The sequence below is a fragment of the Eulemur rufifrons genome, chromosome 17, assembly GCF_041146395.1.
Source record: "Eulemur rufifrons isolate Redbay chromosome 17, OSU_ERuf_1, whole genome shotgun sequence".
Taxonomy (NCBI): Eukaryota; Metazoa; Chordata; class Mammalia; order Primates; family Lemuridae; genus Eulemur; species Eulemur rufifrons.
Genome location: NC_090999.1, coordinates 9060185 through 9073128, shown reverse-complemented (window position 1 = coordinate 9073128; position 12944 = coordinate 9060185).

The following is a 12944-nucleotide window of genomic DNA, read 5'->3' as shown; positions in this document are numbered from 1 at the left end:
ATACGCTAGACAGTTTGTTAATTACTTTATAATAATTTAATTCTCCCTACAACTCCATGAAACATGTATGGTTACGCTCACTTGACAGGTGAAGAAATAGCCTTAGAAACATTGAGCAAATTGCTGGAGACCATACATTAGGAAGTGATAGGACAGGAATGAGCCCTAAAGTCTTTCACCACCTATTCAACTTCTGGGTTAAAGATGAGTATGTTTGTGTCAAGTTAGATAAAATCTTTAGTCCCTATTCTAACCCAGAATGTCAATGTCTAAATAAAATTTTGAATTTTTACTGTCTTTATTAAGTAGCTAGGCCAAAGCTGAGTCTGCTGGTTGATGCATTGCAGGTTGCTTTTCAAACAAAAGACAATTGCTTTAGTATAAACACGGCAGCTGGTGCACTCATACACTGGATATGATGTACATAGTCAAGGTATTAACATCTGGCTCTTCTTTGTTGCAGAGCACGGTCCTTGCCCAGAGTGTGATCTGAAAAGTAGACTCCCAAGTGTCCTCCAATGATTAATCTCAGTTATTCTTGCAGATTAATCCCTTTAGTTTAAGGCAGTTGACACTACAACTGCATGTTTACAGTTTGGGGTGCTGGTGGATCTGCCTGGTGTTGGGAAAGCTACTGCCTAGACATGACACATCTATCAGAGCTTCATTAAAGCGAGCATGGCTATATTATGAATAGTTGGGGTGAAGCTGGGACTGGGACAGTAGGTTTCCATTCCTAGATGTTATATATATTCATGCAGTGTTGTTTAAGAACTGTACTGGAATCAAAAGATCCTTGCACGTAAATAGGCATCATCTAACGCATTCTATCAAGTGTCTTTGTCTCTATAACATCTGTTTATAACATAGATTTATATTCATAGGTATTAATTCCTTAGCACAGTTTCTCAGCAGATTACAGAGATTCTCTGAGGAGAGGAAGATTGGGACAACATGTAAGGCAAAATATCCTTGAAAAGGAGGTGAGATCATGCTCTGAATGAATGTTTTAAATTAAATGTGGTGAAGACCAGTTATTTTTCTCCAATGTGTCAAAGACCAACGTTGGTATCAGTTCACACCAAAAACCACCCCTTGCCTGAGGTTGAATAACTTCAAGCTAGTTACACCCTGTTCTGTGAGATGTGTTCACTGATCTTTAGATATTTATATAAAAATATCTAAATACTCACTTCTAATTTCTATACTTACCTTGTCAAGGGAGAGATGACAGCAGACTGCGGCTGGTCTGTGGGTCATACTTTGAGTGGCACTGCTGTAGACAACCCTGACCTGCTGGACAGTAGCCCAGCACTGCTGGTAGATGTCATGAGGCTGCAGACACTCCTGATATGATACCTTAGCTGATGCTTATTTATGTATAAAGATATTCTAACTCCAGGATGGACCTTATAAAACACTATGTGGTTTGGGTAGTAATGGTCTCTTGAACATTTCATTTCTTATCAATGAGCATGATAAGGGAACAGCTTTTCTGATCTGAAGTGTGACTCCCTTGTACAGAAATGGTACAAGAGCAAACATCATAGCCGCAAAAGCAATTGGGAACATTGCCCCTTTCTGTATAGTACCGCAGTCAGTCAGGCACACAAAAAAGTAAAGCGACTTGCAAAAATGGGAAGAATGTCAGGTTGTTTCTGGGGAGAAAAGCCATGGCTGATGAGAGAGAGCACAGGAGATGCTGCTGCTTAGGCAGAAAATTTGGAGAAAGAATAGAAATGTTTAAAAAGAATTCTATAATTTTTTCCCCCTGATTTCCTACAAAATCATGTTCTTCCTCTTTAAGGATTTTTGGAGTTTGATTTATTTTTCGAATTTTTCAAGTGCCAAGTCCTGGAGAGACTTACTTTGAAGCGAGGGGTGAAAGGAGTTGACAGGGAGTAGAGGCTATTACGATGGGGGGATAAAGAGTGTATTTACTTGATTTGGACATTGAATTTCATCAGCATAAAAATCAGCATTGATAATCTGTGTTTCCATATTTGGGTGGCTGCAATCTTTGACTATCATTTATGTGAAATTCATCCCTCCCATGTTTTCATGCTCAGCTCATGATGAGGAATGGGATTTTCTATTATAGTTTCCTCTGGTCAGTTCCCTCTCCCTTCTGTTATTTTTCTGTCTGTCGACCGTGTATTTTAGCATTTCTTGGACTTTATCTCTTCTGTGTTTTGAGTCAGAAGTAAATGTCTGCAGGATGATTGAGTTGAGTGGATTGAGTGAGGATTAAGTCCTGGTGAGGAAAATATTCAGGCTCATGCAGAAGGTCTGGTTATTAAGGTAAACATTTGATCTCCTGTGCCATGCCACAATAGCTCCAAATCTTGTTCCATAGCCAAGTATCAATGGCTAAGTGAGTTCACCTGATTCTCAGGAAGGGTACACATGTAGTGTGCAGGATTTTCAACCTCTCACTTCGCCCAGCCATTTTAACAGCTGTGTGTACTTTGTAAGACAAACCTGGAAATAAGATAAAGAAAAATTACAAATGGCAACTCTGCTTCTTTCAGGAAATAGGTATAATTCTTGGCAATCAGTGCTCACGAATTGCAACTTTTTTGTCACTGATGTGAAACTACATGAAAGATGAAAATCCCCAAGCTCTAAGTAACTATAATTTGATTAATTACAAATTCTAGGCATAGGGGAAATAGAAGAGGAAGTATACAATTCTGTAAAATGTCGTAAATTTTCAAAATTTAGACCATCAGTTGAAAAGTAATCTTTTTTTGATGGAAAGTGTCATGTAATCTCTTGAATACATTCCATTTTTATTTGAAGCACCTGGGGAATCACAGGGCTTGAACAGAGATGGCAGTTTTACACTTGCAGGTCAATGTTTGGTATCCTTGAGCACAAATAGGTACCTCCAGTAACCTGGAAAGCAGGTGTGAACATGAGGGTGAATAGATACTGAATGCACGTAACAGAGACTCGCAGTAGACATCTCATTAAGGGACAGCAGGAAATGAGACGGAATTGAGGTGGAGAATCAGGGAGAGGAAGCATTGTGGAGAATCAAGGTGCTGAATTTGAGGCATTTTGGTGAATTCACTTTGCCGAAGACCACCCTGGAACACTCCTCAGACTCCAAGAGTATCAGAAAAAGGGCAGTTAGTTTTAAAATATTTCCTTGGCCTTTTCTGATTGAAGTTACTGTATTTCATTGTGTCTGAGTTGCCATCAATTATAAAAGAGAGCTTATTTCTACTAAGAAAGAAAAAAAATACTTTCGATTAAACTAGGATACACTAATGCCTTGCCTAGTTATTAAGACTTTTTATTCTCTATTTTTTGTAAGCACTTTCTTACATTTGATTGACTAATTGGTCACACCAGCCTCTCATTACTTTGAAATATCTTTTTATCCTTTTTAGGGGTATGGCCCTTTATCCTGTCTTTAGCGGTACTACTTGGTAAGTGTTGGATAGTCCTTTTGTACATATCTCAGTAATAAGGTTTTAAAAAATTTATCTTCCTGTGGATTCCATCCTCCCTTAGATTCCATAAAACTCTTTTTTTCTTTTGCAAGAAACTATGGAATGTGGTCATTCCTCCAAAGATCAGTTTCATCACTGAATGTATGCCCCCCTACTCTATTTCCATGCCTTTTTGCTGAAACAGTAACTTTTGGATTCAATGCTGAATGATAATGTAATATTTTAGAATGCATCTTAAATGGATGTAAAACATATTCAGATATTACCAAAAATGAACATTACTCAATTAAATTGACTGTTGAACCACTATGACCAAGTTCAAGTATTCACAGACAATGCCAACTGCAAAGCAACTCTTGCATAGCCAACAGCGATTGGGAGAAAGTGATTGAGAGAGGTCCAGATATCAGAGAAGTCAAAATATTTTTTGAAAAGATATATTTTAGGATTGATGAAAATAATTGAGTGAAGTAAATGTGAGCTTAATATATCTGGTGAGCCTTTATTCATACAAAGAAAATGGAATAATTTTTCAGTTATTGTATTTTTACAATAAGACAAATATTTACATATGGATTTGGAATGTATCAAAGCACATAAAATGAAATAGAAATAAAAATAACTTTTTATGCTACCACTCAGTGATAAAGGTAGCCTCTACCACCAATGATAAAGGTTATTCAACACACATTTTGCATAAGACATTTGTTTTCTGTACCATGGATTTTCCAAAGAATGAAACCTTATTCCTGCCCCCCAGTGCAAGTCATTTTGTAGGGAAGATAAGAATTACCCATATAACTACAACACAATTATTAATAGAAGCACAGGAGTAACTTTCTGCGCCTCAGTGTATAAACTGAGCCTATCACTCCAGCCAACTGATCTTTGTTCAAATTTGCATTTGTCCTTTATTTCCTGCTTCCCTTCTCATATTAGAAAGGTAGCAAAACTTAACAGGTTTGCACAAACACAAGCCCTACCTTGAAAGATGGAAGAAAAAGGTTTCATTTTTAAAAATTCAGACAGCCCTGAATTATACTCAGCAGAAAATAAAAGGCTTTTAATGTGTTGAACGCAGTCATTAATTTAATATCTAGCTCTATTGAAACCTTTGATAATCATCAAAGTAAAAGCCTTAACAGATTACCTATCTAATAGGAATGTGCTATGCACTATAGAATTTTACTTGTTATCCTCTAAATTCTACACCAGAGTGCAGAATGTGATATGAGAAATTCTTTACAGGATTTCAAGGCTCTGGATTAGTGATGTCCATAAACTCTTATACATCAGATTTTAATGTCTACGGTTGATTGATTTTGACCTTATGAAATCATATTGATTATTTAATGACATTTTGAGAGCTCTACACCAGAAACATATAAGTCATCTTCTTTATAATCTTAATTTGGCCCTGGGAAATTTAACCTCCCTTATTTTGCAACATGACTATTGAATCAAACTGGTAAGAAAAAATGGGCTCAGTAAATACTCCAATTAAGATTATATCCAAGCCTCACTTCACAATTAGTTAGTGATGCAAGGCTTGGATGTTTACAAAATCACATTCACAAAGTATTTAATATTGAGGTACTTAGGTAGTACCCAGAGTCTCGTTATGAGAGTTTCACATACAAGATGAACTTAAAAATAGCATTATTCACTCATCAAACATTTATGGGGCTGTATGGATAAAGCAATATTTTAGTGACTAGGAATTCAAAGATGAAGAAGACAATGCTACTAACACATTGTTGAAGGAAGCATATGTATAAATGAATAATAGTGATACAATGTAACACACATTTATTTTTATTAAGTTGGATCTGATGTGTTGCAATAAATATAAGGTTATACTTGATTTACTTCCCAAGAACTAGTAGACAATTTTAAATTATACAATTTAGAGGAATATTCTAGGCATAGGAAACAGCAGAAGTAAAGTTTCAAAAGCATGGCAATATGTGAACAATTTTGGGCCCAACACAGATCAGACTTGGTTAGAGAAAGAACTGTACATACAAGGGACAAATGGTATAACTAAAAGTAGGTTTGAGCAGAACAGTCATCTACATAACAGGAAATTTCGGAATTACAGAGCTGATGAAAATGAAAATAGTGTGCAATAGTCAGACTGATTCAACCAGCAAGTGGCTTCTGGGGAATAGCAAGCGTGAAGGTCATGTTGAGCCTGTATAATTGCATCATTCCAGTTCCAGCTCTGCCACTGATTATTTGGGTAATCTTTGCCAATTCATCCAGTCTCCATGCACTTATCAAATGAAGTAGCTGTATCAGAGGATATCTAAGCCTAGTTACAGCTTTAAAAGAAGCAGGAGTTCTGAGATGACCAGTTTGTTTTTATAGGTGCTAAAATCTGTGCACACTTCATCAAGTATGTGCACAGTGCCTTCTTAGAGGAACCATAACCAAATGATGGTAAGTACAGACATTTGATACACACTTTGATACTTTTTTTCTTAGCATCTAAAGTCCTCAACCTCGGGGCCACAGACCAGTACCAGTCTGTGGCCTGTTAGGAACCCAACACCACAGCAGGAGCTTCCCTGACATATGAAAGAGAATGTAAGAGTCTTTCCTACATTTTCTTCTAGAATTCTGATTGTATCACGCCTAAGGTTTAAGTCTGTTATCCACCGTGATTTGATTTTTGTGAGAGGTGAAAGCTGTGGGTCCTGTTTCAGTCTTCTACAAGTGGCTAACCAATTCTCCCAGCACCATTTATTGAATAGGGATTCTTGTCCCCAGGGTATATTCTTTCCTGCTTTGTCAAAAATTAGGTGACTATATGAGGATGGTTCTATATTTGGATTTTCTGTTGTGTTCCACTGGTCTGTGTCCCTGTACTTGTGCCAGTACCAGGCTGTTTTAAGAACCACGGCCTTGTAGTATAGTTTGAGGTCTGGCAAATTAATACCTCCCATTTTGTTTTTATTGCTTAAAATTGCTTTTGCTATACGGGGTCTTCTCTGGTTCCATACAAAGTGTATAATTATTTTCTCTACACCCCTGATCATCACCTAAATACACATCTGGGAACAACACCAATTGGATGTCAGACTGAGGTGGGGGGCGGGGGAGGGGATGGGGGTATGCCTACACAATGAGTGCATTGTGCACCGTTTGGGGAGTGGTAACACTTGAAGGTGCTGACTCGGGAAGGGGGGGTGGGGAAGGGAGGGATATATACCTACATGATGGGTGCAATGCGCACGACCTGGGGAACAGACACGTCTGGAGCTCTGGCTTGGGGGGAAAGGCGGAACAGGAGCAACGTATGTAACCTGAAATTCTGTATCCCCCATAACAAGATGAAATAAAATAAAAAAAAAAAAAAAAAAAAAAGAAAGAGAATGTAGAGACCTATTTGGAGCCAGAGAATTGAAGTGACTAATTCTGTATTTAGCAGGCTGACTTTCATGTATACTTTAATGTTGGTTGTAGTAATGAATCAGGATAATGCAGAAATAAACAACAAATGGACAGAGATCTATCCTCTCCTCTGATGAATGAAGACTTTCTAATAAAGTAATTAGAAGAAATTGTTGATTAACTGCAAAACCACTTTACACTATAATGTGTCCATTAGCTTTAGCTCCTGTGACCACATGTATTGTATGTGCATGTGTCCATCGACATCTCTCTATGCTCATTAATTGCCTTCGATGATTATATCATTATATATATTGAATTCCAGCAAGCAATTTCTTTTCCTACTAATGTCTTTGTAAGTCCTACAATAGAAGAATTACCCTTTGTATTGTTTATGAGAAGGTCTGGACTGAGTAAGATCATTGGCTTTTGAACCAGTGAATTGAAACCACTGGTAAACAAAACCTCTTGTTAAATGGTACCTAATCCTCATTGGTGTGCCATCCTTCAAATAAATATCATTATTTTTGCATAATAACAAAGTAATTATGCAGCAGCAGTATTTAACATTTTTTGCACAATTTTTATAAGTAGATTGGCTAATTTCATTCTCCCCCAAATTCTGTGAAGCATGGACTGTTATCATCCCCATTTTATGAATAAAGGAATTGGGGCTGAGAGATATGGGTAACTTGTTCAAAATCAGTGCATAACAGATTAACAGAGTGAGGATTTGAACACAGGACTGCCTGGCCCCAAAGAGTTTGCTGAGTATCCTATGACAGGGGAGCCAGGCATTCCTGATAAGAATAAAGGAGTCACGCTGGGCCAGAAGGCTTTAGCAGATCAGAAGTTTTTATCTGGAGACTCTCCCATTTCTCTGAATGCTGAAATTCCCCATTACACTGGATGGGACCTCACTTTAATATCTCTACATCTCTAATTGTGTATACAGGGAACTTACAGAGAAAAGCAAAGCAATGTGTGCATTGTCATTGACTGTGTCTTGGATGCTCATCTCAGCTATTTACTGAGTCCCAGTTCTTTCCTGGGCTTCAGTTTGTCCACCTTGGAAGACTCTGCTCTTGTGAGACTTAAATGGAGGAGTTTGCCTTAAATAGAGGATATGTGCCTCCGTGGCCTTGGTCCTATCAATAAATATGCTGACTTGGGCACCAAAAAATCTGATGTGATTGAGAGGTGGACAGAAAGTTATATAATTCTAGTTACCACAAAATAGGTGAAATACTCCAAACCTGGCAAAATGCCTGGGACCCCACATAATAATTTATTTAATGGCATTCAAAAGAGAATATTTGTGTTGTCAGTATTTCAAAGTGATAGTAAGACTCAAGCACAATGCAAGATGGCTGGAAAGGATTGATAACTTTTTTAGTGAGCCAGCAGATGGCAAATGTGGTTCAGTGGCAGAATGCAAATGAAGTAATCACAAACATATCATATGACACATGCATGGGAAAACAGATTTTTTTTTTTTTGGTGCCCGTTAAATTAAAATGATGGAAACTATTAGTTTAGTGTATAACCAGTAAATTCCACTTTTAATATTCACTGAATATACATATGCCTATATTTAAATGAAGCAGGTATTGTTACTATATTTAATACATGCAAAATTCTTGGACTGGGCCATGTTCAGCATGGAATTGTTGTATGGCTCTAAACATAACAGATTCAAAATTTCTATGGGGAGACTTTTACCAGTCAGGCATATTTAAGTCAAAGTGCAAAAGGTTTCAATATTATAAAGTAGACCTCTTGGGAAGGATCAATAAAACAGTACCATTAGAATAGAAATCTATTATTTTAGATTAAAAAAATCCCCAAATAAGACTAACGCCCTCTCGAATTAAATTTGTATTTCTGTCTATTAGTTTGCTGAGGCTATCCTAACAAAGTACTACAGGCTGGGTGGCTTAACCCACAAACATTTATTTTCTCACAGTTCTGGAGGGTAAAAGTTCAAGATCAAGGTGTTGGCAGGGATGGTTTCTTCTGAGGCCTCCCTTTTTCTTGGATTGTAGATGGCCACCTTTTTGCCGTGTCCTCACATGATCTTCCCCCTGTGAGTGTCTGTGTCCCGATATCCTTTTCTCATAAGGACACTAGTAACATTGGGTTAAAGCCCACCCTAAAGACTTCATTTTAATTTAATCATCTCCTTAAAGACCCTATCTCCAAATACAGTCCCATTTGGAGGTACTGGGAGCTCAGATTTCAACATGTGAATTTTGGGGAGATGCATTAAGCCAATAACACTGTTTTTGTAAGTATAATGTTGGAAATAAATTTTTCCCATTGTAATCCCATTGTAGTATGTTACTATGGAATAAACATTAATTTAGGAAATATATGATAGATACAGTTGTATTGAAGTTTGTAATTATAATTGCCTAGAGTATGGAGTTGAACTAGATCATAAAATAATATTCCAATTTCACATAATCACAGGTTAGTTTCTAGTCATTTTATTCCTTTTCCTCTCCAGATCTGGAACTTATTGCTCCATGCAGGCTCAGATCCACTTTCTGCGTGCATTAATATTTTATTCATCAAATATTTATTGGAATGTTCACACATTCTAGAGTTTATCATTGTGTCATTGGCTGTTTATATGCCTCAACACTAATTGTGGTTGGGTTAGATTACAAGCTACTAATCATGTCAATAAAAATAATAAAAACACTCAATTGTCTTCTATGTGCTTTGCACTGTAATAAAAATACTTATATCATTTAGTTAATCTTCACAACAAACTTTTAAGGCAGAGACAGTTTTAATCCATGTTGTACAGGTGATAAAAATGAGGTACAAAGACATTGTATCAGAGCCTTAATTTTGTCCTGTTGCAAAACAAATTACCAGAAATTTAGTAGCTTAAAACAACATCCTTTTATCAGCTAATGGTTCTGTAGGTCAGATGTCTATCATGGTGTGACTGGGTATTCTGCTTAGGATGCCACAAGGCTGACATGTAGTTATTGTCTCAGCTGAGTTCTCACCTGGATGCCTTGGGATAGCTCTGCTGATAAGCTCATTCAAGCTGTTGGTAGAATTCAATTCTTTGTGGTTGTAAGGCTGAGGTCCCTGTCTCCTTGCTTGCTGTTGGCTGGGGAACCACTCTCAGCTTCTAGATGCCACTGTCTTCCTTGCCATCTGGCTCCCTCCAGCTTCAAGCCAGCAATAGCACATCACATCCTCATGCTGCAAATCTCTGACTTCTCCCATTTTCCAACCTCTAGATCTGGATATAAAGGGTTCCTATGATTAGGTTTATGTAATCCAGATAGTCTTCCTTTCGTAAAGTGAACTGTGTCACACAACATAACCTAATTGTGGGAATAAAATTCATCATACTCACAGACTGGAATTATGCAAGTCATGTACACCAGGGAGTGAGAAATATTGAGCACCGTGTTAACATTCTCTCTAGTGTAATCAGTTAACTGTGTCCCCCAGTGATGCTATCTAACAAATCATCACAAAACGTCAGCAGCATGCAATCCTCTGTGTCTATTTGCCTCACACCTCTGTGGTTTGGTTGGTGGGAGTGGGAGGTCAGTTAGTCTGGTCTAGGCTTAGCTTGGGTTCCTTAGTTGGAGCAGCTTTGTTGCACGTGTCTCTTGTCTTTTATCCTGGACTGGTGGGCTAGTTGACCCTGATAATGGCTGAGAAAAAGGGCAAACAGAAAGTTGCAAGGGGTCTCGTGACCTGGGCTCAGAATTGGTTCTTCTGGTCCTGGTCACTTGCTCTTCATTTTAGTGGCAAAAGCAAGTCACATGACCAAAGTCAAAGGGCAAAGAAATATTCTCTGAGCCTTTGGTGGGAAGAACTGCAAAGGCTGAAGGCAGAGAAGGTAGATACAGGGATGAGTGAAGAACTGAGGCCAAAGATCAATCTATGAGAGCTTTGCTTTGCCACAGTGAACTTCCCTGCAGCCTTTGCTGGGGCTCTCATCTAGCAGTTGTGTAGTCTGAATAGGTTATTAATTCAGTCATTCTTTGTCTGATTTATTCTTCTATACTTTGTTGACCACTCTGTAAAGAGTCAGATAGTCAATATTTTAAGCTTTGGGGACTATACCATCTTGGCCACAATTACTCTATCTACCCATTGAGGCATGACAGCAGCCATAGAAAATACATAAATAAAACTTTACTAATGAAAGCTGGCCGCAGGCTTGATTGAGCCTGTAGGTTGTAGTTTGCTGACCTTTGTTCTATGTTATGGTTTGGATATGATTTGTGTGTCTTCACCAAAACTCATGTTGAAATTTGATCACCAATATGGTGGTATTGAGAAGTGGGGCCTAGTGTTAGGGTCATGAGGGTTCTGCTCTCTCTTGAGACTAGAATAGTTTTAGCAGGAATTTTTTGGAGAGAATGGGTTGTTAAAAAGCCAGAATGCCTCTTTGTTGTGTTTCTTTGCACGTGGTGTCCACTTCCCCTTTGACTTTCTCTGCCACATTATGTCACAGCACAAAAGCCCTCACCAGAAGCAGAGCCATGTCCTTGAGGTTCCCAGCTGTCAGAGCTGTGAGTTAAATAAACCTCTTTTCTTTATAAATTACCCAGTCTCAAGTATTCAATTATAGCAACACAAACAGACTAAGATAGTCTGTATCTAGTTAACTATGGTTTGACTACACTTGATGTTTTGACCTAATGCTGCCACAATAACATTAAATAACAAACTACACAAACATTCAACAGCTTTCCAAAATAAAAATTTATTATTATTCTTAAAACTCCAGAGCAACTACAATTTGGCTCACCTGGGATGGCCTGGCTGAATGGATCCCTCCAGGCTGTGGGTTGGCTGGGCTTCACTCCAGGCACCAGGTTGAGTCAAGGCTCAACACAGGTGTTTGTTCTTGGGCCCAGGCTAAAGGGGCAATGATTACCTGGTGAAAAATATGCTTATGGTGGTTTGGAAAAATGGAAGATCTGGGAATGCTCTGCAAGGTCTCATGTCATGTCTAGTAACATTCCATTGGCCAAAATTCACATGGCCAAGCTGAACATCAATAGCATGATAAAGTATACTCTGTCTGTGGTGAGAAAGATAGGCAAGTGAATATTTGGAGGAAAAAAATCCAAATTATCACATCTGGTCAAACTATAAGATATGCCAGTTTCCTCTAATTATTGTCAATGTTTTCTTCTGCTGTAACCAGAAACATTTTACACAAATGAACTTATTTATGGGAATAAATGGTAGAACAATTTTAAATTGATAGGAAGCACCCCACTCTATACACATGTATATGAGAGAAGTGTTTGCATGATCATTTATAGATTCCCCCATCCTCCATCAATTCACTGGGGACACCCATCAGCTACAAAACAATAGTAAGAAAACTCACTAGAAGAAGCCAATCATTGCCTACAGCAATGATGCCAACTGCCAATCAAATTCTCAGCAGGTATATATGCAAAAGCATTGCAAGGAGGTTTATAGAATCTACTCGATTGCTGATCAGTTCAATTTCACCCATATCATGGCACATCTGGGTGAAATGGGCCATGTAAACCAAGAGGAAAGACCAGATATAAACCTGACTCCAAGAGTTGAGTTATATGTTAGAGTCAGTTTATGAAAACAAGTAATTCTCAAGTCTAGTGGGACATTAATGTCACCTGAGCAAATAATAATAATAATAATAATAATGATAAAGTGACAATAATAAATCCCTGTTGGGGATTCTGGGAAGATAGTGGCAGTGGTAACATAATTTTTCCAAATCTCCACATAAAACAACCTGAAGAATTCAATAGCAAATCTAAACACCCTTGGCCCATATTTACAACAAAACTAGGTGACAGGGTGGTTTGGTTATCTATTGCTGCATCATAACTCACCCCAAAACTTAGGGGCTTAAAATTACAACATTGTATTATCTTTCAAGGTCTCTGTGGGCTCAAAAATTGAAACCAGCTTAGGTGAATGGTTCTAGCTCTGGGTCTCTCCTAAGGCTGCAGTCACATGGTACCTCTGAAACTAGATCACTGTGTGCTGAGGAAGCTCAGATTTGGCCAGGAAATGCTTTCTTTTCATGTGTTGTCA